The sequence below is a fragment of the Euphorbia lathyris genome, chromosome 5, assembly GCF_963576675.1.
Source record: "Euphorbia lathyris chromosome 5, ddEupLath1.1, whole genome shotgun sequence".
Classification (NCBI taxonomy): Eukaryota; Viridiplantae; Streptophyta; class Magnoliopsida; order Malpighiales; family Euphorbiaceae; genus Euphorbia; species Euphorbia lathyris.
Window position 1 is genome coordinate 58,274,679 of NC_088914.1, and position 23,469 is coordinate 58,298,147.

Here is a 23,469-nt window from a genome sequence, read left to right on the forward strand (position 1 = left end):
GAGTAAGTTTAAACGCAACCCAAAAACTTATGTGTCACAATTGTGTTAACCTGTTCGGGTTAGTGTCGATTTTGTGTCGTATTCTCGGGTTACATATCATTTTTAGATTAGTATGTTAACACTAATTATCGAAAAGTCTGCTAATATTACGTTAGGAGGTCATGTAACGTATTTATAATAATTTAGGAGATTCAAATCTTATTTGTAAGTAATAATTATAATTTTATTATCTTTATTAATAAAGTGAAATATAAAAACACGAGAGAATATACCAATAACTTTAAATAATCGTGTCGTTTTCGAGTTAGCATATCAACTTTAACCCAATCCAAAAATATACATGTCAACCCAAAAATAACACATTACCTACTAAGTTAAACCCAAACATTAAAATTGCGTGTCGATTTCATGTCGTGTAACCGAATTAGTGTACTTTTGCCACCTCTAATTATTTGTAATCATCCTACTCCTAATGCCTTAAGTTATGTTACCGGTGCATTTAAGGGTATCATGTCATTTATATCCTAGGGTTGTAGAGGTATAAAAGCCCCACTTTTTTTTTTTTTTTTGTAAAAGATGCCTCTATTCATGAATCAAATACATTTTATCTCCATTATAAGCTAATCTTTCAAACATTTGCGATTATTTCCTTCTAGTTTTAGCTAGAAAATAGTTACTTTTTTATTACTTTAAGATCAAAATTAGGGGCAGCAACGGGACGGGGCGGGGGAGGTTTTGCATCCCTCATGCCGCCCCCAATATTTTTGGAGGCGGTTTCGGAGAATTTCAAAAAAGTGTTCGGAAATTTTTTAGCACCCGCTCGTACAATTGTCCATGGATGACGGGGAATCCCCAAACCCAAATAAAATTTTAAAATTTTAAAAAGTGATTTGTAATTTATTGTGTTTTAATTTTATGTTTTTAATTTTTTATTTAAAACAGAAACCCTAAGTAAATTATGTAAATATAGTCTATATTGTATTGTATATTTTTTTTAAAGCAAATCTAAATGTTAATTAACTTTTTTTTTAAAAAAAACTTTATTAAGAATTTTTATTTTTAATTAAAAATTATTTCTAATTAAAGTATATATATTTTCCTATACATATATATATAATATATTATACTATTTTTCGGTTATTTTTATAGGTGGTTTTTCGGGGGTGAGGTGGGGATCCCCGCGGTTCGGGGATAGTTACACCCACCATCGTCCAAATTTAATATTCGGGGCTAAAATTACCCCTGCCCCTAGCTTCCATCCGAAAATTTCGACTTTCCCTGATCCCGTCAGTTTAGATCCCCATGGTTTTTGGTTTTCCCCCACCCCATTGCCAACCCTAATCAAAACTATCATTCCATGTTCGATCCGTAGTTGGTAACAGAGTCAATCGTTTCCTAACCCAAGACTTTTTTTGGTATTGTTCAACCAAGAATCTCACAAGAAACTATGGAGGCTTATGGTAAGAATATTGATGAGTTGAGGCTTGAAGTTAGAGAGCAACTAAGGATTTCAAACAAGCAAAGGAGAAACTCGGAAGCACAAATGAGAGACACCATTGAGTAAATGAGAATTGATGTTCAAACCTTACTTCAACACACCTTGGGAAGGCATCAAAGAGGCAGAAGGAAGTTCCCAATCCACCACCACATTCACCTCCACCTAGGAGGAATCTGAATCCACCAAACTCATTTCCGAAGGGCTCGAGGCCACAAGAGGTAAGACGGCCTACTTATTTGCTAGTTGATGAGCATGCTAATGATAGTGATGATTTTGAATTTGATGATGAACATTATGGGCACAATGATGATAAAAATGTAGGGTTTGTTAGGAGAAATCCAATTCGTGGTAATGAGTATGTTAGGAATGCACATAGGGGTAATTTTGATAGACATGATGCATTCAAATTGAAAGTGGATTTTCCCGCCTTTGGGGGCGAGTTGGATATAGAGGGTTTCCTTGATTGATTGTCAGAGGTTCAGCGGTTCTTTAAGTGTATGCAAGAATTACAGACCAATGAAAAGTGAAGTTGGTTGCATATAGATTGAAGGGAGGAGCATCCGTATAGTGGATCATATTAGGGAAGAACTGAGAAAAGGAGGTCGGGAACCGATTCGGTCTTATTTACGGATGAAATCAATTTTGAGGGAGAGATTCTTACCATCGGATTATGCAATACATTTCTAGTTCATACCAACATTGTGCACAATGAAGTCGGAGTGTGCATGAATACATATCAGAGTTCTTGAGGCTTACGATAAAGGCTCAATTGTTGGAAATCGGGAGTCAAAAGACTTGGAGGTACCTAGAGGGGTTGAGACATAACATACAATACTAGGACTCAAATGGTAATTTGGGTGCAAGATGCTAGGAATTTAGCACTGAAGGTGGATTCACTTGAGTTTATGAAACCGAGAGAGCCATCAGAGAATAGGGGATGGAGGTTCATCAATGAGTCTAGAACCAGCGAGGCTTTTAGATAAGGGAAAGCAAGTGGCGAGTTAAAGTGGGGCTAAGGCTTTTATAATACTGATCAAATAGAGGAGAATAAGGAAGCAAAATCAGGAATGTGATAGTCAATTGAGACCAAGTCTTGAGACTAATTCAGCTTAATAAAATACCCCTAAAAAATATAGTGTCCACATCAACCTGGCTAAGATCGGTCTCAAGTATCATGGGGGTCCTAACCCATTCACAAAAGTGGGGTTCCTTTGGGACACACCCAAAAGTGCGAGGATCTTTTTTTATAAATCGCACTTACAAGTGACAATTTTTCAATATAGAACAATAACATTATCTATATCCCTTCAAGAGACTCAAAGAAATCTAAAAGAATATTTCTCAATTAAAATTCACACACTAGCCTAACAATCTACAAATCAAGCGCCATAAGCCAAAATCTTCTTTTTTTCAAACACAAATACTTTTAGACTCAATAAAAAGTTGTGTTAGTTGGTTTCAAAAAAAAAAAAAAAAGGTTGTGTTAGTCAGCTGAAGATTTGCATATGAAATTACTTGAAGATTCAATTATTATGACTTTCCACTAGAAATCACATATCATAAGAAAAATTATGAATGAGATTTATTATTATACTTGATGGAAGAAAGCGAAAACTAAGTCCTTGTTTGAGATGGGGGTTAATGGAAGTTAATGGAAGTGACGAAATATAAAATTTTAAATTAACCTTATTTGGGAAGCTTCTTGTTAAGAGTAAATGAAGGTTAATAGGAGTTAACAATTTACTCTCATTACCTCCGTATCTTTCTTTAACCTTTAAAATGGGGTTAATGGGGGTAATGTAAACTTTTTAATGTAAAATAGCTTTTTAACTCTCATTTACATTCCATCAACTCTCAAACAAAGTTAAATTTTAACCTTCATTTCCATCACTTTTCCTTCCTTTTCATCACCTCCACTAACTCTCACCTCCATTAACCTCCCAACTCTCAATCAAAGGCTAAATTCTGAAATGTGTAACTAAGAAGTTACAATTACAAATGAGATCACAGCCCAAAAGCAAGGAGACTATACACTTGGAAGCTCCTTCGATGGCTTTGACTTGCATCATCAAAGACCAAAAGCAGTAAGTTCAAGTTGTTCCACCGACTTCATCCTGTCCCTGAATATCATGGGATTATGGTTGGTCGATGCGTCTATGAGAAGTCTCGTCTTCTTGAGAAGGATGTAAGTGAATGATGAATTTTACGACTTTAAAAGGGCCAAATCAAAGGGCGAAAGGAAAAGATGTTCCAAATCTTTGATGGAAAATCATAGATCTAAATTTCTTTTAGAGTAATGACGAGAAATAGGTTCTGTGCTTTTTGTATATATAACGTGGTTTAAGAAATAGGTTCTGTGCTTTTTGTAGACAAACTTAGTCATTCTTTCAAAACTTGTTGTTGTCACTATTTATCCCAAAAAAGTGATCAAAAAGACTAACTTTGCAAATTAACTAAACCACAAGTATTGTTTAGCTAAAAAATTGACTCATATAACCTTTAATTGCAAAATTCACAAAGGAAAAAGTACAAAAATAAACCTTGTGGTTACACCTGTTTTCGATTGCACGCTTGTGGTTTAAAAATTTACAAAATGGTACTTTGAGGTTCATTCCATTAGCAAACACATACCAAATTGACTAATGGTGTTAAAAGTCAAAAGAAAAAAGAGTTAATTTGATCCTTATATTTATTTATTTTATAAATTAATCCCCTTATTATCTAATAATCACAAACAAACTCCAAAATTAAAATTAAAAATCAAATACACCTTCTTCCCCGTCTTTCTCTTATTTCTTTTTTTTCTTCTCTCTCTAAAAATACAAAATCAAAACATTTAAATTAATTTATTCCCCTAAGCCATTATCACACTTCCTAAAATATTCCAACTTTCAATTAATTTACTCCCCTCCTTTCAAACAATTTCATCTTCAGATGCAATATGATTTAACAGTACAAATGAAGTAATCAACAACAGTATTGTAAAAAAAAAACCTAGAGATCAATCAAAAAAGGTTAAGCATATTTCAAATTTGTTCCTACATATACATATATAAACTGTCTCTTTTCTGTTTTTTCTTCTTTTCATCACACAAAAGCATCGCGAATCAAGAATAGAGACTTAATTTTCTCCCCCGAGACGAAACAGACTGTATTCCAAAGCACACTCTAGAGCCTGTAATGGCTCTGGTTGCACTCAAGAACATATTTGAGGGTCTCAAATGACCCTCTTCAAACAAAAATCAATCGCAGGCAAGTAAAACAGGGAGTAGAACAAGAGGGATAGAGATTTCATTCTCAAAATCAGAGGGGTTAGGCACAAAGGGATCTGTAAACACACAAACCAATCTGACTGCCAGAGATCGTTTCTGCCCAATCCTGCTTACTCAATCAAGATGACGAATCGTGATTCGCACGGAGGAGGGAGAAGCCACTGTCCTGGTCGTCAGTTGCTCCGACCAGACCTACACGAAAAAATAAAAATCAGAGACCTGCAAGCAAAAAGAAAACGAAAAGGTAAAAGAGAAGAGACGAAAGTTGGGAAGGAAAATAGAACCGAGATTCTTACCGTGTAAAATGAAATTGTTTGTAAGGAGTGGAGTAAATTATTGGGTTAATTTCAAATATAATCCTTGTGTTTTAAGTTTTGGTAAATAAATACATGTGGTTTGATTTCGAGCAAATGTATAAATACATGTGGTATGCTCCGTTTTTAAAAAACGCGGAAACGGTAAAGACACCGTCTATATGCTGACGTGGCCAAGTGTAATTTAGTCAATGAAAATTAATTTCAAATAAATTGTTGTGGTTTGCCTGTTTTTATCAAATAGGTACCTATGGTTTGTATATTTTTACAAATAGATACCTGTGGTTTGGATGTTTTTACAAATAGGTATCCGTGGTCTAACAAACCATAAACAAATGCTTAATTTAGGCAAATATTGTGGTTTGTTATACCACGGGTACCTATTTGCCTAAATTAAGCATTTGTTTATGGTTTGTTATATCACGGGTATTTGTCTAAATTAAGCTTTTGTTTATGGTTTGTTATACCACGGGTACCTATTTGCAAAAACATCCAAACCACGGATACCTATTTGCAAAAATATCCAAACCACAAGTACCTATTTGTAAAAAACACGCAAACCACAATAATTTATTTGAAATTAACTCTTATTGACTAAATTACCCTCGGCCACGTCAACATATAGATGGCGTCATCATCCGTTTCCGCGTTTTTGAAAAACGGAGCATACCACATGTATTTATTTGCTCAAAATCAAACCACAGGTATTTATTTGCTAAAACTTGAAACCACAGGGGTTATATTTGAAATTAACCCTAAATTATTTGAAAGTTGGAATATTTTAGGAGGTGTGATAATGGATGAGGGGAGTAAATTAATTTAAATGTCTTTGATTTTGTATTTTTAGAGAGAGATGAAAAAAAATAAGAAATTAGAGAGAGATGGAAAAGAATGTGTATTTGGTTTTTAATTTTAACTTTGGGGTTTGTTTGTGATAATTAGATAATAATGGGAGTTGATTTATAAAATAAATAAATATAAGGACCAAATTAACTCTTTTTCCTTTGACTTTTAACACCGTTAGTTAATTTGATATGTGTTTGCTAACGGAATGAACCTCAATGTACCATTTTATAAATTTTTAAACCACAAGCCTGCAATCGAAAACAGGTGTAACCACAAGGTTTATTTTTGTACTTTTCCCATTCACAAAATACATATCCATGTTCGCAAACTTTTAAACAAAGGCAACTGTATTTATAAATCCGCAAAACTACAAAGTTTATTTTTATACTTTTCTCTAAAAAAAAATATTAGAAGAATTTAATTTCGAATTCTGAAAATTTATTATGAGAGTCATTTAATAATAATTACCATATTTGTTACGGATAATAAATAATATCTCATGGACAGTAACTTTTCTATAGTCATTAATAATAATAAAAATGGTTAATTCAAAAGAAACTTTATTGTTTTATAGATAGAGGACTCTACTATTTTTTATTAAAAAAATGACTGCACTTGTCGATATTTGCAAATTGTTGACTTTTAGATTGACATTGTCAAATTTGACGACTAACAACCTCAAAATAAAAAAAATCAATTTGAAAATTTTCATTTTAAGGTTGTTAATTGTCAAATTTGACAATGTTAACCCAAAATTTCTCGATTTACAAATGTTGACAAGTACAGTCATCGTTTTGACAAAAAAAAAACATCACAGTTCTCCATCTACAAAACAATATAACCACAAGTTCTTTTAGAATTTACACTCATAAAAATTAGCATGGGTACTTTTTTTATTCATGTAGAAATGCATTTTTCACGGGGATATCATATTAAAGATGGAAGAAATCAAATCTTACCTCTTGATCCAATTACACTTTTAGGCCAGTTTCAAGCCAAAAAAATAATTCCAAAATTTCAGCCAAGACTACAGTACGGATTCCCAAATTCACGGTAAAGCCCTGAATCCACCTGTCCTTCTCATTTCTAATCATAGCCCCCAGTCGCTACAAACCCTGAGTTACCCTTGCTAGCTCCATCACAATTACACTTTGACCAACCCAGCTCCGGCAGCTTCCAGGCCACTAACACCTCCCTTCTTGACACCACTTATTTATTCTCAAAAGCTACAAAAATTGAGATGTACTCCTCCACTTTAGTTGCAATGAACTCATAATGAAACTTTTTATTTCCATTTGATGGCTCTTTCACAAACACAATCTCATTTCTCCACCACCAAAGCCACCAAATTGTCTTAGCGAACCACGTCGACCATTTCACATTGTTTTTATTTTGCACCTGGCATCCCAGATTCAACACGATCCAATTATATTACGTGGTAGAGAAAAGTACCTAACAATGAAGAGGCAGAGCTAACTGTTCCCATATTCTCCGGACCGCCATGCAATCTTGAAGCAGATGAAGACAAGTTTCGGGCAGTCTGTAGACCTGGCAACTCCCATCTGATGTGAATCATTTGTTAACCCTATTCACATTTGGAAAAATTCGGTTGTGAAAAGCAGTCTAGCAAAAACATTAGATCCGTTCGGGCACTTGGATCTCCCACACACTCTTCCAAATATGCATCTCATTCTCGACGAGTTAAATTGTAGGCAAAAGCCACACCAAATTTGCCTTTATTGGAAGGAAGACAAGTCCAAGAGTCGCTGGTTGCATTTGTCGAAAAGATCACAAAAGACACAAGCTTAAACAGATAGCTCGTTGGGAGACATTTTGAGAGAAAGGACCAGTTCCACCCACTAGAGGTCTTCTAGTAGTCAGCCACTAACAGTGACAGGTCATCCTAGGGCGAGCGCTGTTGGCAGTTATAGTCACCAAGGGAATTTTCTCAATCCACAATCATGCTAGAAATCAGTTGTATGACCATTTCGAAAGCCCTTTCGAAGTAGAGACGTACCTTTTACTAGACTGGGCCATGTATGGCTCTAGCAAGGCCGACTACGGAACATATCGAGGCCCTTCCCTCCCCAAGCATACTTACCCTGCAGGATCTGTACCCATAGCGCATTCGGCTTAGTTAAAGACTGCCACCCGAGCTTGGAAAGTAGTGCCAGATTACTTTTGTGCGTTTTCGGCAGACCCAAACCACTTATCTACCGAGGCTAGCAAACCACTTCCCAATTAACAAGATGAATTCGTCGATTAATATTTGAGCCCCGCTAAAGAAACCTGCGATTATACATATCCAAAGTTTGGTAGATGCTTATGGGAAGGATGACAGACTACATGGAGTAAATAGGGAACGAATTGGAAACCGGTCTGACAAGGGTCGCTCTACCAGTAGTTGACAACATCTTTGCCTTATAGCCACTCAACCGAGCATTGATGTGGTCAACAATGGGTTGATGGGTTTCCTTAGTAAACTGTATGCGGAGAACATGGACACCTAGATACTTCCCCGGATTTGATGTCCTCACAATCCCCAAAATAAAGCAACTAATGTCCTGCAAATGCTCAGTTGTATTTGAAGAGAAGAAGATCTTCGACTTTGGGAGACTCGCTCTTTGCCCCGAACTAGTGCAAAAATGATCCAGAAGATCACTGATAACTCGGGCTGGCGAAATAGAAAGCCTCAGACAGGAAGATGATGTCATCGGTGAAAAAATGTTTGAGAGAGTTTGACCAAGTCTATCTATGTAGAGTTGGACCATGTCTAGCTCTTCGTTGATCGAGTGACTGAGGCGATCCATACACAACATAAAAAGAAATTATTTGGTAAGTTTGTACATTTAACTACTCAAAGGCATGACACTAGCTTCTCAGTTAATCAATTAATCAATTTTTTAGAAGTGTCCTACTAATATACATTTACACAGAGCCGGCCATGGACATAGGTCAGGAATGCGGTCATCCAGAGTCAAAAGGCTCAAAAGGTTTTTTGTTATATATATGTAGTAATTTTTTATTATAAATATAGTTACCCATTCGGATTTAAAAGATGATCAAATAATATGATATTTAGACTCAAAATGGACCAAAATTTCTATTTTAAACTTGTAAGTATATTTTTTTTATTAAAGACCCCTTATCTTTTATTTCGACTAGAGCTCATAAAATGTTAGAACCGGACCTTCCATTACAAATATCTAATAACAGAATACTTAGGTACATTAAATCATGTCCAGCTAGTTCAGCTCAGGGACTTCTCTATTCATTTTCTGTTGTACAATTTAGGTTAAAAGCATAGAGTGATTCAGTCTGTCCAGATACAAGCTATCATTAATTCTTTTTATCTCCTGGGAAAGCAAGAAGCTATAGAGCAGTAGCATTACTAGACTGTAAATTGCAGTGCTTCTTATTTATACATTTTGGAATATCTTTGTTTTTCTCATCCTCAAGCTGCAAAATTAACCAATTGTCACAATGGTTCTACCATAAATATTGCAAACTATTCAAAGTTAATATAACATAATATACATTACAATCCAATCCAATCCAACATGATTAGTTTAAAAAAAAACTTTGGACTTGGAAATGTACACAACCCAACATGATTAGTTAGGATAAGTATAACTTGTTTCTTCTACTTCATATAGTATTTATTAATGAGAAATAGTTTACTAGTAGTTATTTTGAATTCATGAATAAATGGAAGGGGAAGTACCAAATCAATTAAGAGAGACACAGAGAGGAGTTGACGAGGATCGATTAGCTCAAGCAACGAGGTGCAGTGCAGGGGTTATTAATTAGTAGACGGGTAATTCAGAGTTTTTATGATTCATATCAAACATTTAACTTCTGCCTGCTGCAAAAAGCAGCACTATTTGTTGCATGCATGCATAGGTTGACAAAACATACATATAATAACTTTAACCTGTCTCTCTCTTCTTACTGTTTCTTCTGTTCCAATAACACAATATCTTAATAACATTAAATTCTATCTTCTAAGGTTTTTTTTTTTTTTTTTTTTTTCCTAATGCTCTCTCAGCCCCCTTAACTTGTCCAAATTTATCATTTCATCAAATATCCTATTTATCACATTAACTCCATAAAAATAGTATTCCTCACACCCTCAACTTGTCCATTTACCCGCCCCCAATTCATAGAATATCCTATTTACCCCTTTAGCTCCACTTACAATCCGTTATCGAGGCCTAAATTGATACTTTTTTTTAAACGTTAAACCTATATTGGTGCTATTTTGTACATGAAACCTAAATTAATACTTCTCCAAAAACCATATGCCTATTTTGATACCTTATCCCTACATATAATGTCTTTAACTTGTTTATATTTATGTTCTTGTTATTTGTATCTTTTATTCATTCATTCTCTTTTCAATTTTTTGGCTAGTTAAATTTTGATTATCCAATTATTGTAATACAATATGAAGGATCAATATAATTATCAAATTAAAATAAAATAAAAAAGTTGCTATTAAAATAATATATTTTCAAACTCATTTGATAAGTCCTATTAATTTTGCACTATAAAGGGGTAAGACATACCACTTTTATGGAGTTAATGGAATAATAGGATGGGTGAAAAATACCACTTTTATTGAGTTAATGGGGTAAATAGGGCATTCGATGAGTTGGGAATGGGTAAAATGTCCAATTTGGACAAGTTAGGGGGGTGAGAAATACCATTTTTATGGAGTTAAGGGGTAAATAAGACATTTGATGAGTATAATGGATAAAATGACCAATTTAGACAAGTTAAATGGACTGGAGGAGCATTTAAGCCTTTTTTTTAACTCTCTTCTTATTTATTTATTTGGTAGGAAAGGAAAGAGAAAAAAAACAAAGCCGCTTAACCCGGGATCAGCCTGGGAAAGCTGACCCCCACCAAATCATCCAAGATCAGGGACGAAATGAACAACGGAGGAGAAGAAAAGGTTGAGAGACCCAACATCCTTGAATGACCTTCAGCCGCAAGACGGTCCGCTACTCGATTTTGCTCCCTATAAATATGGCCGAAACTAATAAAATCAAAGGAAGAGCCAATCCTTCTAATACCTTTGATTAAATTTTGGCTATTCAAGCAAATAGCATTATTCTCCGATATCATTTTGACCGCTTCAAGGTTATCAGACTCCACCAGAAGCTTCTTCACTCCTAGATTTTTCGCTAGCCTAAGGCCAGAAAAAATCCCCCAAAGCTCTGCAGAAAAGGACGATCCCATGCCTAGATTCTGAGAGAAACCAGAAACCCAACCACCACCATCATCTCTCAGAACCCCTCCCGCGGCAATTCTCCCATCCTTTAGACAAGAGCCATTAGTGTTTAGCTTAACCACACCTTCACTAGGCCTACACCAGCCTAAGAGATGGGCCTCTTTCCTCTGAATAGCCCTAGCCAATGGATCCTCAACGAAGCTATCAACCAAGGTGCAAATCTTTTTGGAAAAGAAATCAACAACATTAGGCAAAACAACCGTTTCTCCTCCAAAAATCTCCTCATTTATCCATTTCCAAATCTGATGGCAAACCACCACGAATAAGAGAACTTCATGCTTCAAATCCGCCAAAAGTTTCCCATTAATCCCATCCACAAACCAATCAAGCTCAGAGTGGGCTAAAAACATAGACAGCACCTTTATAGGGAGAACTTTCCTCCAAACCTCTTTACTTTTCGCACAATCTCTGAGAGCATGGCACAAAGTTTCTTCATGACCTCTGCATCTGCCACAAGCTCCAGACTCTACCGAATGCCTCCTTTTCCTATCAGAATTAATAAGCAACCTATTTTTAACCCCTAGCCACAAGAAGCTTCTAATACGGTAAGGCACTTTTAAGGCCCAAATCGTCTTCCACACCTCTGGGTGCGAAGTATCCAACTCCTGATAGAACGCCTGAAAAGCCGATTTACAAGAAAAATCCCCGTTGTTCGTCAAAGACCAACAGTAACTATCCATGTCTTCCTCCTTACTACTAATCTGAACTCCTCTAATTCTCAGGAGCGATTCCAGACTGAGGTAAGAATCAAACTTAGACCAAATCCAATCACCCTCAGAATCCACCATATCTGCAATCCTCTAGTTCTGAATTTCTAAACGCGGTAAAGACTCACAAACCTCCAATAAAGGCTTTTTACCAATCCAAATATCATTCCGGAAGCTGATGGATCTACCATTCCCCACATTCCACCCAATCCCTGAGCAAAATTCAGCAAAAACCGCACTAAGGCCTTTCCAAAGAAAGGAACAATTAACCACTCTATCCTTAGGACCCCCAAAAACCTTATCCTTTCTATATTTACCGCATAATAATTGAACCCAAAGAGCTGAAGGAAGTTGCCACATTCGCCACATAAGTTTCATTAATAAAACTTTATTATTATCTCTGGCTTTTCTAATGCCCAGACCTCCCATATCCTTAGGTTGATAAACCTCATTCCAAGGAACTAGGTGAATCTTCCTCCCCTCCTCAGCTTCTCCCCACAGGAACCGACGATTAATTTTATCAAGATCCTTGAGAACAGGCTCAGGAAGATGACAAGCCTGCATAATGTGATTAGGAGTCGCACAATTGACAGACTGAACCAAAGTAAGGCGGCCTGCGAGAGAGAGAGTCTTAGCTTTCCAAATGGCACACTTCTTATTGGTTTTATCCAAAGTATCCTTAAAAGACGCTTTCGAAACTCTTTCACTATGGAGGGGAATTCCCATATACTTCCCCAGAGAATTAGTCAGAGGAATTCCAGACAAATCACTCAACCTTTTGCAAACTCTCTGGTTCATATTCTTAGAACACATCATCCTGGACTTCTGGATATTAAGCTTCTGACCAGAAGCAGTACAGAAACAATCAAGAATATCCATAATCACACTTAACTGCTCCTCATTACCTTCCATAAAGATCAAAACATCATCTGCAAAGAACAAGTGAGTAACCTGGTGACAAAATTTATTGATGGCCACCGGGTGGAATTTCCCATTGTCAACAGCATCATGGATTAGGTGAGTCAATCTTTCCATTGCAATAACAAATAAGAAAGGGCTCATTGGGTCCCCTTGACGGATACCCCGGTAAGGAGAAAATTCCTCTGACATATCCCCATTGATCAAAACTTGAAAAACAGGAAAAGAGATACAAACCTTAATTAAACTCCTCCAATTGTCCGGGATCCTTGCTCTCTCCGGACTCTCAAGAAGGAAACTCCAGTTTATGCGATCATAGGCTTTCTCCAGATCCAACTTAAGGGCCACAATACCTCTCTTCCCCTTTTTGATCATCATAGAGTGGACCATCTCTTAGGCAATGACCACATTATCCATCATTTGTCTACCAGGAACAAAGCTTCCCTGATTCTGGCTAATGATATCAAGAAGAATACAACGGAGTCTATTGGCCACAATTTTAGTAGTAGCTTTATAGAGAACATTAGAAAGACCAATAGGCCTCATTTGTAAGAAAGAAGAAGGCTTCTCAACTTTAGGAATCAGAACTAGAAGAGTTCTGTTCACAAGCCCAATATCCTGAGAGCCATTAAAAACACCTTTAATAAAGCTGTAAATGCCTTCCTTCACAACCTCCCAGTGTTTATGATAAAAACCAGCAGGCAGACCATCAACCCCAGGAGCTTTAGTAGCCCCAATACTAAAAATGGCTTGATCAATTTCTTTCTGGGAAATAGGGTGGAAGGCTTCCAGAATTCTATCCTCTCCCACCATGGGAAAGGTAGCAACAGTCTGAGCCTTATCCAGATTAACAGGGTCCTCTTTAAAAGGGTCTTTATAGAAGTTAAGGGCCAAGTGATGAATATCTTCATCCTCATAGACCCAATCTCCATTAGAGTCTTTAATAGCATCAATCCTATTGTTCTGTCTTCTAATAACAGTAGAGAGATGAAAATACCTGGTATTCCGATCCCCATATTTGATCCAGGCTTTCCTAGATTTCTGAAACCAAAGAAGCTCTTCCTGTCTAAGCACAGCTTCCAACTCCTTCTGAAGGGTTCTGAGGAGACCATCCAAACTGTGATCGAAACTAACCTCCAAACTACGATGAATGCCCTCAATTCTACTCAATAATTTATCCTTTCTTCTAATAATATGACCAAAGACGTTTTTATTCCACCCCAGAACATTCTTTCTGAAGCCCTCAGCAGCTTGTAGGAAATTAGAGTGAGGCTTCTAATTGTCTTGAACGAAGTCTTTAAACTCAGGATGAGATTTCCAAGCCACCTGATACCTAAACGGTCTCTCCCCCCTAGGCCAATTGCCTCTCACCAGCCTGACTAAGATAGGACAGTGATCCGAATGCCGGAAGGGAAGATTTAACACAGATACTTCAGGAAATCTAGTTTGAGCTGAAACATTAGCATAAACTTTATCCAAACGAACAAAGGTACTGTTGCGCTTCTGATAGCGCGGCGCCTAGTGGTAGAGTTTTCACGACGAAATGTATATATTGTGAGTGAGGGATTCTAAATCTATGGATGTGATCTTTATAAATTACTCTTAACTCTACTAGACGCTACGACTACTTAGGGACAAGTGTACCCCGTCGTATCAAGTAATAATCCGGTTAAGACCGTGTATCGAATCCACGGGATTTATAATTACAAGTATTAGACGACTCGGTTTCGTATGTTATTTAAGAGACGATTACTTTTGGGTAAAGTAAGACACAACTACACACTATTCCTAACTATTGGCGACACAGATTTATGTAGCTAAAACCCTATGACGTGGGATGAATTATGATAAGTTATAACCACGATAAATAACGACTCTAAATGTATACGGATAATAATTTACTCTTACAAAGATGACTAAGTGTAGTAGGACCGACCCGTGAAGCACTTAGACTACGTGATTCCTAGTCAAGGCGTGTCTAATGCGGGGGAATTAGAAACTAGGGCCCGTAAGTTCCGTGGCTTGTCAATTCCTACGGTTTCCGGTTTGTCACTTTCGGTAGGGCAACACCTATATAACTCCCTAAGGATAGCCCGAATGGCGTCGGAAATCGCGTTCTCCTACACAATAATCAATTATCAATATCAAAACAAGTAGCAAACACTAACACGTAAAGAGAAATAGAGATTATAAATCATGAAATTATAAATATGAAATGTATATAAATGGAATACAACCAAGCCTAGTACATAGGAAGAGTACAAGCTAATTAGCACGTAAAAGGGGAGAATCCGCCCTTGAAACTAGCTAACCGGACTCAAAGCCGTCTCCTAGGTCGTGGAGGTGGAACTCTCGAGCTTGGTGACGAATGGTGGAGCGGAACTTCGATGGAATGCCGAAACAACCGAACAAGCTCTCGAGGTGGAGAGTTTAGCTACAAAAATTGAATCTATACTACAACAAAAATCAAAACAAGTATAGTTTGCTCTCTAGTGTGTAATTATTTCTTGGTTTGGTATCAATGAAGTTCAAGAGCTTCCTATTTATAGACATCAAGCAAGGGCAATGTTGTAATTTCACAAAGTACAAGTATGGAGCAACATTATTTGGTGCAGAAATCCCATGATACGCCCCGCGTAAGGTGGTCTACGCCCCGCGTAAATGCCCATTCCGTCAGAAATCTCCTGCATGTGGACCAATTCTGTGTCTTGTTGTCTCAAGCACGCCCCGCGTAGCTAAGGTACGCCCCGCGTGTTTGAGCCTCTGGAGTTTTATTGCTTGAATTGGAACTTTTACGCCGTGCGTAGCTGAAGTACGCCCCGCGTACAAGAGTCTCTGAGTTATTATTATTGAGGAATTGCCTGGTACGCCTCGTGTGTATGGTTATACGCCCCGCGTACGAAGAGTTGACTCAGGGAGACAATGCAGTCTGACTTTCAGGATTAGGCCAATCATTTCTGACATGTGTCATACGCCCTGCGTAGGGTGGCATACGCCCCGCGTATGCTGAGTCAATTCCACATGGCGCCTGCGGATAAGGCAATTATTGCTGACAACATGTTTCACGCCCCGCGTAAAGGATGATACGCCCCGCGTATTTGAGTAGATTTTTGCCTCTAGCTTGTACCTGAAATACAAATCTTGCGAGCCGAGTTAGCTTGACGTTTTTATTTCCTAAACTAATCAAAAGCACGGAAAATCAACTGAAAGTACGAGTTTTATTTTTATTTCTTTATTTTATCAAAACACTTTGTTTTTGTAATTAAACTTATTTATTTTATCCAAAATCAACCCGTAAATCACGCTAAAAGATAGGGGTAAAATACCCCTATCAGCTTCCAAGTGAACTTATGACCAGCGGCACCCAGATCAGAAAGCCCACATAAATCCATACTATTCTTATGATTGAGGCAACGATTAACATAGTGATACGCACCCCCTCTCTGATCACTCATAAGGGCAATATCATTAAAGTCACCAGCCACAAACCAAGCTTCAGTCATACTAACACTCATAGAGTAAAGAACCTCCCAAAGCCATTTCCGATTAGCCAGGACAGGATCAGCATACACCAGGGTAATAAAGAAAGGTTTATTACCAGAAAAGCTCACTTTACTATGAATAAACTGTTTATCCATACTAACACTATCGAAATGAACTCGATCTGGCTTCTAGAAAAGCCAAATCCCACCAGCCCGGCCAGTAGCCTCCGATCTAACACAATTCCAGTTCCTAAACTTTTTAACCACCTCATCTGCTTTAACTCCACTAATCTTAGTTTTCATTAAAACAAAACAAGAAGGATTAAATTGTTTAATTAAATCTTTAACATGGATACGGGTAGCCTTGCTAGCCGCTCCTCTAACATTCCAAACCAACAAATCCATAGAAGGGAGGATAAACTGACCGCACCCACAACCCTAAACCAGGTATTTATTAAGGGCTCCTGAGAGCCTCGCCGAGGTACCAGCAGGTCCCCTCTTATCCGACAGAACCATAGAATTATGGACACTTTTTTGCTTACCCTTAGGCTTTTTCAAACTAGTTTTATTAACACCCATAGCCTTCCCAATACTAGGTTCACCACAGTAATTAGGAATACTAACCTCATTTAACTTCTCCTTCCCTTGAGAAGCCTGAGCTTGGGAACTAAACTGGGCTTCACCTTTAGAAACAACAAGGGGATTAACAGTCTCAACCATATTATTTGATGGTTCAGCAGATTCTAAGCCTGGCATGCTTTGCTCAATGTGTTCGTCAGCCTGGTCAGATTCTTGGACCTCCTCAATAGTCAGAGCCCCAAATCTGGACCCTGAAGTGATGCCCAAAGCAACCCCAGAATCCACCCTAATTTTTGGGCTAGGCTTCTCCTTGACAACAGGATTAGCAATAGGATGGGTCAGAGTAGACTCGATATTAATGTCAGGGGGACGATTTTGTACAACAAATGGACGTGTCCTTCATCTAGCCGACCTCTTAGCCACCATCCAGGGGCCAAAATTCCCCCCATCTCCTTGGATCCCTTCAGCTCTTCCATTAACACCCTCAATTACCTCCTCTAACACCTTCTCCACCCTCATGAGTATGACCATACATACCACATTCAAAACAAATATTATGTAAACCTTCATACTTAATAAAGTATACCTTATTATGAACACAGAATTTTGACAAAAGAGGTTTGGCAAGATCAATATCAATACATACTCTTGCAAACTTACCTCTAATAGCCCCAATTGTAGTTTTATCCACATGGTGAACCTTCCCAACAAAACCACCTATCTTATTAAGAAAACGTTCACTATAATATTCGATAGGTAGGCCTGTACCCATGTCAAAATCCTGTTTACCGAGCAGTTATGAGGATTAAAATTAGGAACCCAAGGCCTTAAGGCCATAACATGATTAGAAATAATGTACGGACCCCCCATTGATCACAGCGTTATAATCCTCAACCCGAGTAAATTTAATGACATAGTAGTCATTTTCTAAATCAGTAATACTAACTTTTCCTTTCTTTGCCCACTGGGCTTGGATCCTCTGAGCGAAATAGTTAAAACTAATTCTTTTCCCAAGCACCGTTACTATTAATGAAATCCTCCACTTATCCCTAAGCGCCCGCTTATCAGCTGAGGAAAGCCGGATCACAAGACAAAGCAGATCATCTTGATCACCATCCTCTTCGTCTGACTCAGAATAAACTTCTTCTGAGTCCCCCTCCATCAAAACTTCATCCATACAAGGCTCCTCCTCGACCACACCCATCACCGTATCTTTCCATGAAGTTTTCCCTATTCCAAGATTAGAATTGAATTTATTTGCCAACTCTCCAATAGGTTTGAGAGATCCATTCACACCAACCCAAGATTTGGAGGAAACCGCGTTCCCCTGAGCCTGACCACCACTAACATCTCCTAACCTACCCGAATCCCCTTCACCCGCCTGGATCCGACCCACGACCGACTTCCCCACCGCGGCAGCCTCAGCCCGTGCCAAATCAGCCCTACCCGCAAAATCCCCACCCTCCTGGATCTCACCGGCGCCCAAACCCATCCCCACACCCTCATAAGCCTCTGTCGCGCCTCCCGCCTGCGGCGGCCCCTTGCCTCCCTCATACCTCGATAGCCCCGCCCCCATCGCACGCCCCTCCTCCCCTTGCCACATCGATCGGTTGCCCAGCGCCCCCCTACCCGCCAGCGTACCACCACGCCCCACGGCCTCCGATCTCCCTCCTCCCCTATCGCCTTCCCCCTCCGAGCCGCACACCCCTTCCACGCCGAAACCCCCATCCTGTTCCGCCCTAGCCGCCGCATCCCCCTCACCACAAACCGTCGCCCCCCTTTTCCTAGATCTATCTCTCACCCTCTTCACCATGAAACCCTAACAGAGAGAAAAAAGGAAAATCCGATTCTTTAACTCTCTTCTTATACTATTACTATTTATATTTTGAATATAGTTATTAAATATTTAATAGTTATATTGTAAAAATAAATAGTAATATGTAATTGTTTGGTTCATCTGTTGTAACGGTTGTAATTAGATGTTTGTTGTTGTTGTTAGTTGTTTAATTATTAGGTGATTAATTATTAGTATTTAATAAAATTGTGATGATTGTTGTTGTTAGTATAAAATATCTAATATGGACATATTTTAAATTAGTCAATAAATAAATTATAAAAAAAGGTAAATTTCAAAAATAACTCATGTGGTTTCGCCGATTTACAAATTGGTGCAATAGTTTTTTTTGTTGCAAAAAGAGGGTTGAGATCCTCGTCGTTAGCAAAATTAGGGATTTTTAGGTTGAACTTCTCAGTTTTAACTGTTGATGAACTTTTGAGGTCACTTACGTATTTTTATTAAGAGATAGAAAATGCACGTTTAGAGAGAGAAAACTCCAAAAAATTATAATTTTTGAAAAATCGAAAACGTAATTTCACGGTAAATGTAGTATTAAATAAATTTAATTATTGGAATTTTCTAATTTAAGGCCATCAACGGTCAAAACTGACAATGTCATTGTCAATCTAAAAGCTCTTAGTTTTGCTAACAAAGAGGACCTTAGTCCTCTCATAGCAAAAAAAAAAAAAAAAAAAACTTAAGCACTCATTTCTAAATAGGTGAAATCATATGTTATATTAGAAATTTACCCAATAAAAAAATACAGGCCAAATTAAAAATAATTTAAATAACTAAATAATAATTAAAATAATAATTTTATTAAAGAAAAAGTACAAAAACAAACCATATAGTTTAATCATTTTCAAATAAAATCCACGTGGTTTAAAAATTGACAAACGGTATCCTAAGATTCAGATGTTAGCGAAAACTGTCAACATGGTTACAAAATGTTGATGTGAAAAATTTACTCAAAAAATCGCAGGGGCATTTTTGTCATTTTATTAATTGTTTGAAAAAATCATTTTTATTTTTTCTCCTTTCCAATCACAAATTTACACATCATGCCTCATCATCTCTCTCTTCACTCAATCCTCCCACACCTCCTCACATCTCTTTAAATAAGTAACATGTAACGCCCGGAAAAAAAAAGATCAATATTATATTCATGCATTTAAATTTTTGAAATTGAGATTTTAAATTAATTAATTAAGGTTTATTATTTTAATAAAACCAAATATTAATATTATATAATTATATTTGAAAATAATATTCTTATATGTTAAATCTATATATAATATAAAACAGTAACGATGGAGCTAAGGTGTCACTTCCTCATTTTTTACTGATAAAAAATATAATATATTAACTTTAGTTATATTATTATATTTATTTATAAAAAGATTATTTTATTCGTACTATATCTAAGAGTTCTACAGAATTTAAATTATAATTATTAATTTATATTTTTATTAATATTTATATATTAAGATGAATCCGTGCATCGCACGGGTTAAAAACTAGTAATGGTAAATAATTAATATTAAGAGGAATTTAAGTACGTTTTTGTACTATTTTATTTGAACAAGTTTATAGTGCTTAACAAAATATATATTTATCATTATTAGAATAATTAAAAAAAACAAAACAAAATGTTTCATTTAGGGTACAACTCTAATCCCTATATATATAATATATATGAAAGCTTATTTTTTTTTTTGGGGCAGGGAGGCCGCAAACCCCAATTTGATATTGTGAAGGAAAAAAAGAACTTAGATATTGCACATGTACGGTTTGAAGATGGGTCATCGTCGCTTCGTAATTTAGTGTTCTTCTCGGAATAGAGGTAAGTGGTTAATTATATGTCTAGTTATATTTGTTTGGATGTTTTTTGTACTTGATTGTTAAATTGGTAGTTGATGTGGTTCGTTGATTGAGGTGTTAAGTTTGTGAATGTGAACCAATCGATGACGTCTGTGCCTTTTTGTTATCGATGATAATATTGATGATGGTTGAAACTATATGACTGTTGTTACTTTCTTAATGAATGTGCCTAGTGGCCTGCATTATTAGGGTGATATTAAATATCATGAAATAATTATTATTGAGGAAAACGAATGTTGGATGTGTTTGATAAAGAAAGAAATTGAGGATAATTAATAGCTTGTCTTGATGAAATATACTCAATGGTTTATTCGCGTACGTGTTGATGGTATATATGGTTGAGTTGAGATATGATTTGCTAGGCACTTGTCCTTGAGGCCAGTGTCGGAGTATCTCGGGATGCAGGGGATACTTTGTGCTATTTTTGCTACGCACCGGGGTGGTGCGGGGATACTTGGCGGAGAGCGGTATCCTGTGTTGTTGATTATGATGAGATTGTGATTGAGATTATGATATTTTGAATTGACTGATGAACCGTTGGGTATATCTCTTCTTGACAAGCAGGGCCCTTAAACAAATGTTAATAAATAAATAATAAAAGTCGTGTTTTGATATTTGGTCACCTGTTAATTATTAAATGTATGTTGATGGAATTGTATGCATGTGTGGTTGTACTGTGTATATAGTTAGCTATCTTACTGAGCCCCCAAGCTCACCCCACTCTCCACCAGTTTTCTTTTCAGACTAAAGGTGATAATTGACTAGAGGCAACTGTCAGAATGATTAGTATGTTAAACTACGTTACAGTCTATAGTTAAAAGTCTAGACTTATTGTAAGTTTTAAGGTGTAAAGCTTTGATCAATTAATAAATCGGTGTGTTTAAAACAACTGCTTGTTTTAATGATGTTTTAATTGTTATTATAGCTAAATGTTAATTAAATAAAACGGTTTTTGATACGGGTGTTACAGAACAAGCATCGTAGATCTGATCCCAATTTATGTTATCCATTTATAGAATTCTTACCCAGATCCAATTTTTTTTCTTTATTAACAACCCACTGAAAATCAAAGAAAATGAAACTCTATTAAATTACAACCTTTCTATTCTTCATCTCTAAAGGCAAACTTTCTCTCTGAATAATCCAACTCATAAATCACATCACACCATACCTGAGACCGTGTTTGTGATACCCAAAATTCTAAAGTTTGATTGCAGAAAATGTTGATGTTAATCCAACCCATTGATCAAATTCTTCATAAATCAATAAACCTATTTTCCCACCAAGATTTTGAATGTAGGAAATGTTGGTGCTAGATTTTGGTGTAGAGTTTCAAAAACTCCAACCATTCTTTAAATCAAAGGGCATCATTCATAAAATTGCATGTCCACACACATGTCCAAAATGGAATTGCAGGAAGAAAAATCTGACACATTGAGGAATGAGACAAATGTAAAATATAATAAACACTCTTATTTATCATAGTGATATTACAATGTATTTATACTAATAATTACAATATCTAATTACTATTCTACCCTTTGTTTATATACATTAATACCCCCCTCCTCAAACTGGAGGTTGTGATGAAACAAGACCCAATTTAGGAAGAAAACAATGAAGTACCGCCCCGGATAAGGGTTTGGTAAGAAGATTTGCTAGTTGAAGTTTGGTAGAAATATGAGGTGTGGATAAAAATCCGGAAATGATATGATCATGAACAGTATGACAGTCGATGTCCAAGTGTTTAGTGTGTTCATGAAAAACTGGATTAGAAGCAATGTGAATAGCAGCTTGACTGTCACAATGTAAAGGGATGGGGTAATGGAAGTGTGATTTGAAAAGCATGAAAAATAAATAGAAGATCCATTTTAGCTCACAGCTGATGGTCGCCATACTTTGATATTCGGTTTCAGTGGTTTACTTGCTTTTTTGCTTTCCAAGGTATAAGAGCATTTCTGAGGAAAAAAATACAATAACCACCAATGGATCGATGTGTTTCTTTGCAACTGCCCCAATCCGCGTCACAATAAGTAGTGAGGTGTAAATCATTAGTAGCACCATAAAATAAACTATAATGAAGAGTGCCTTTGAGATATCATAGAAGATAAAATAAGGTCTCAAGATGATGAGAATAAGGTTGTTGCATAAATTGGCTAAGTTATTGAACAGCAAAACCAATATCGGGGCAGGTGAAATTTAAATAAAGTAGGCGTCCAATAAGCATTCTATACTGATCCGGAGCGGGAATGGGAGTTCCAAGGGACATGTCCAAATAATGCAAGATTGCATGGGGACAAGGTGATGAATGGCGGAAGCTAACCCCGTATCAGAAAGTAGATCAGAAATGTATTTTTGTTGGGAAAGAAAAATTTCTGTTTTATTTCGAGCAAGTTCAATGCCCAAGAAGTATTTAGTAGGACCTAGATCCTTAATAATGAAAAGAGAATATACCATTCTCGGAATTACCGGTGATGAGTATATCATCAACGTAAACAATAAGGATGATAAAAATGTCAGTTTTGGTATAAGTAAATAAGCAATCACAAGATGCTTGAGTAAAACCGAATGCATGAATTTGAGATGTGAATTCTTTATTCCATTATCGACTCGCTTGTTTAAGACCGTAGAGAGACTTACGAAGTTTACAAACCTGGACAGGTTTAGCCTTTTGATAACCCTCCAGAGGGTGAAGATAAATGTCCTCATCCATGAAACAGTGAAGATAAGCATTATTTATGTCAATTTGGAGGATGGGCCAAGCTTTGGCGGCTACGACCTTAGCAACCGGAGAAAAACTCTCAAAATAATCGATACTTTGAATTTGATTATAGCCATG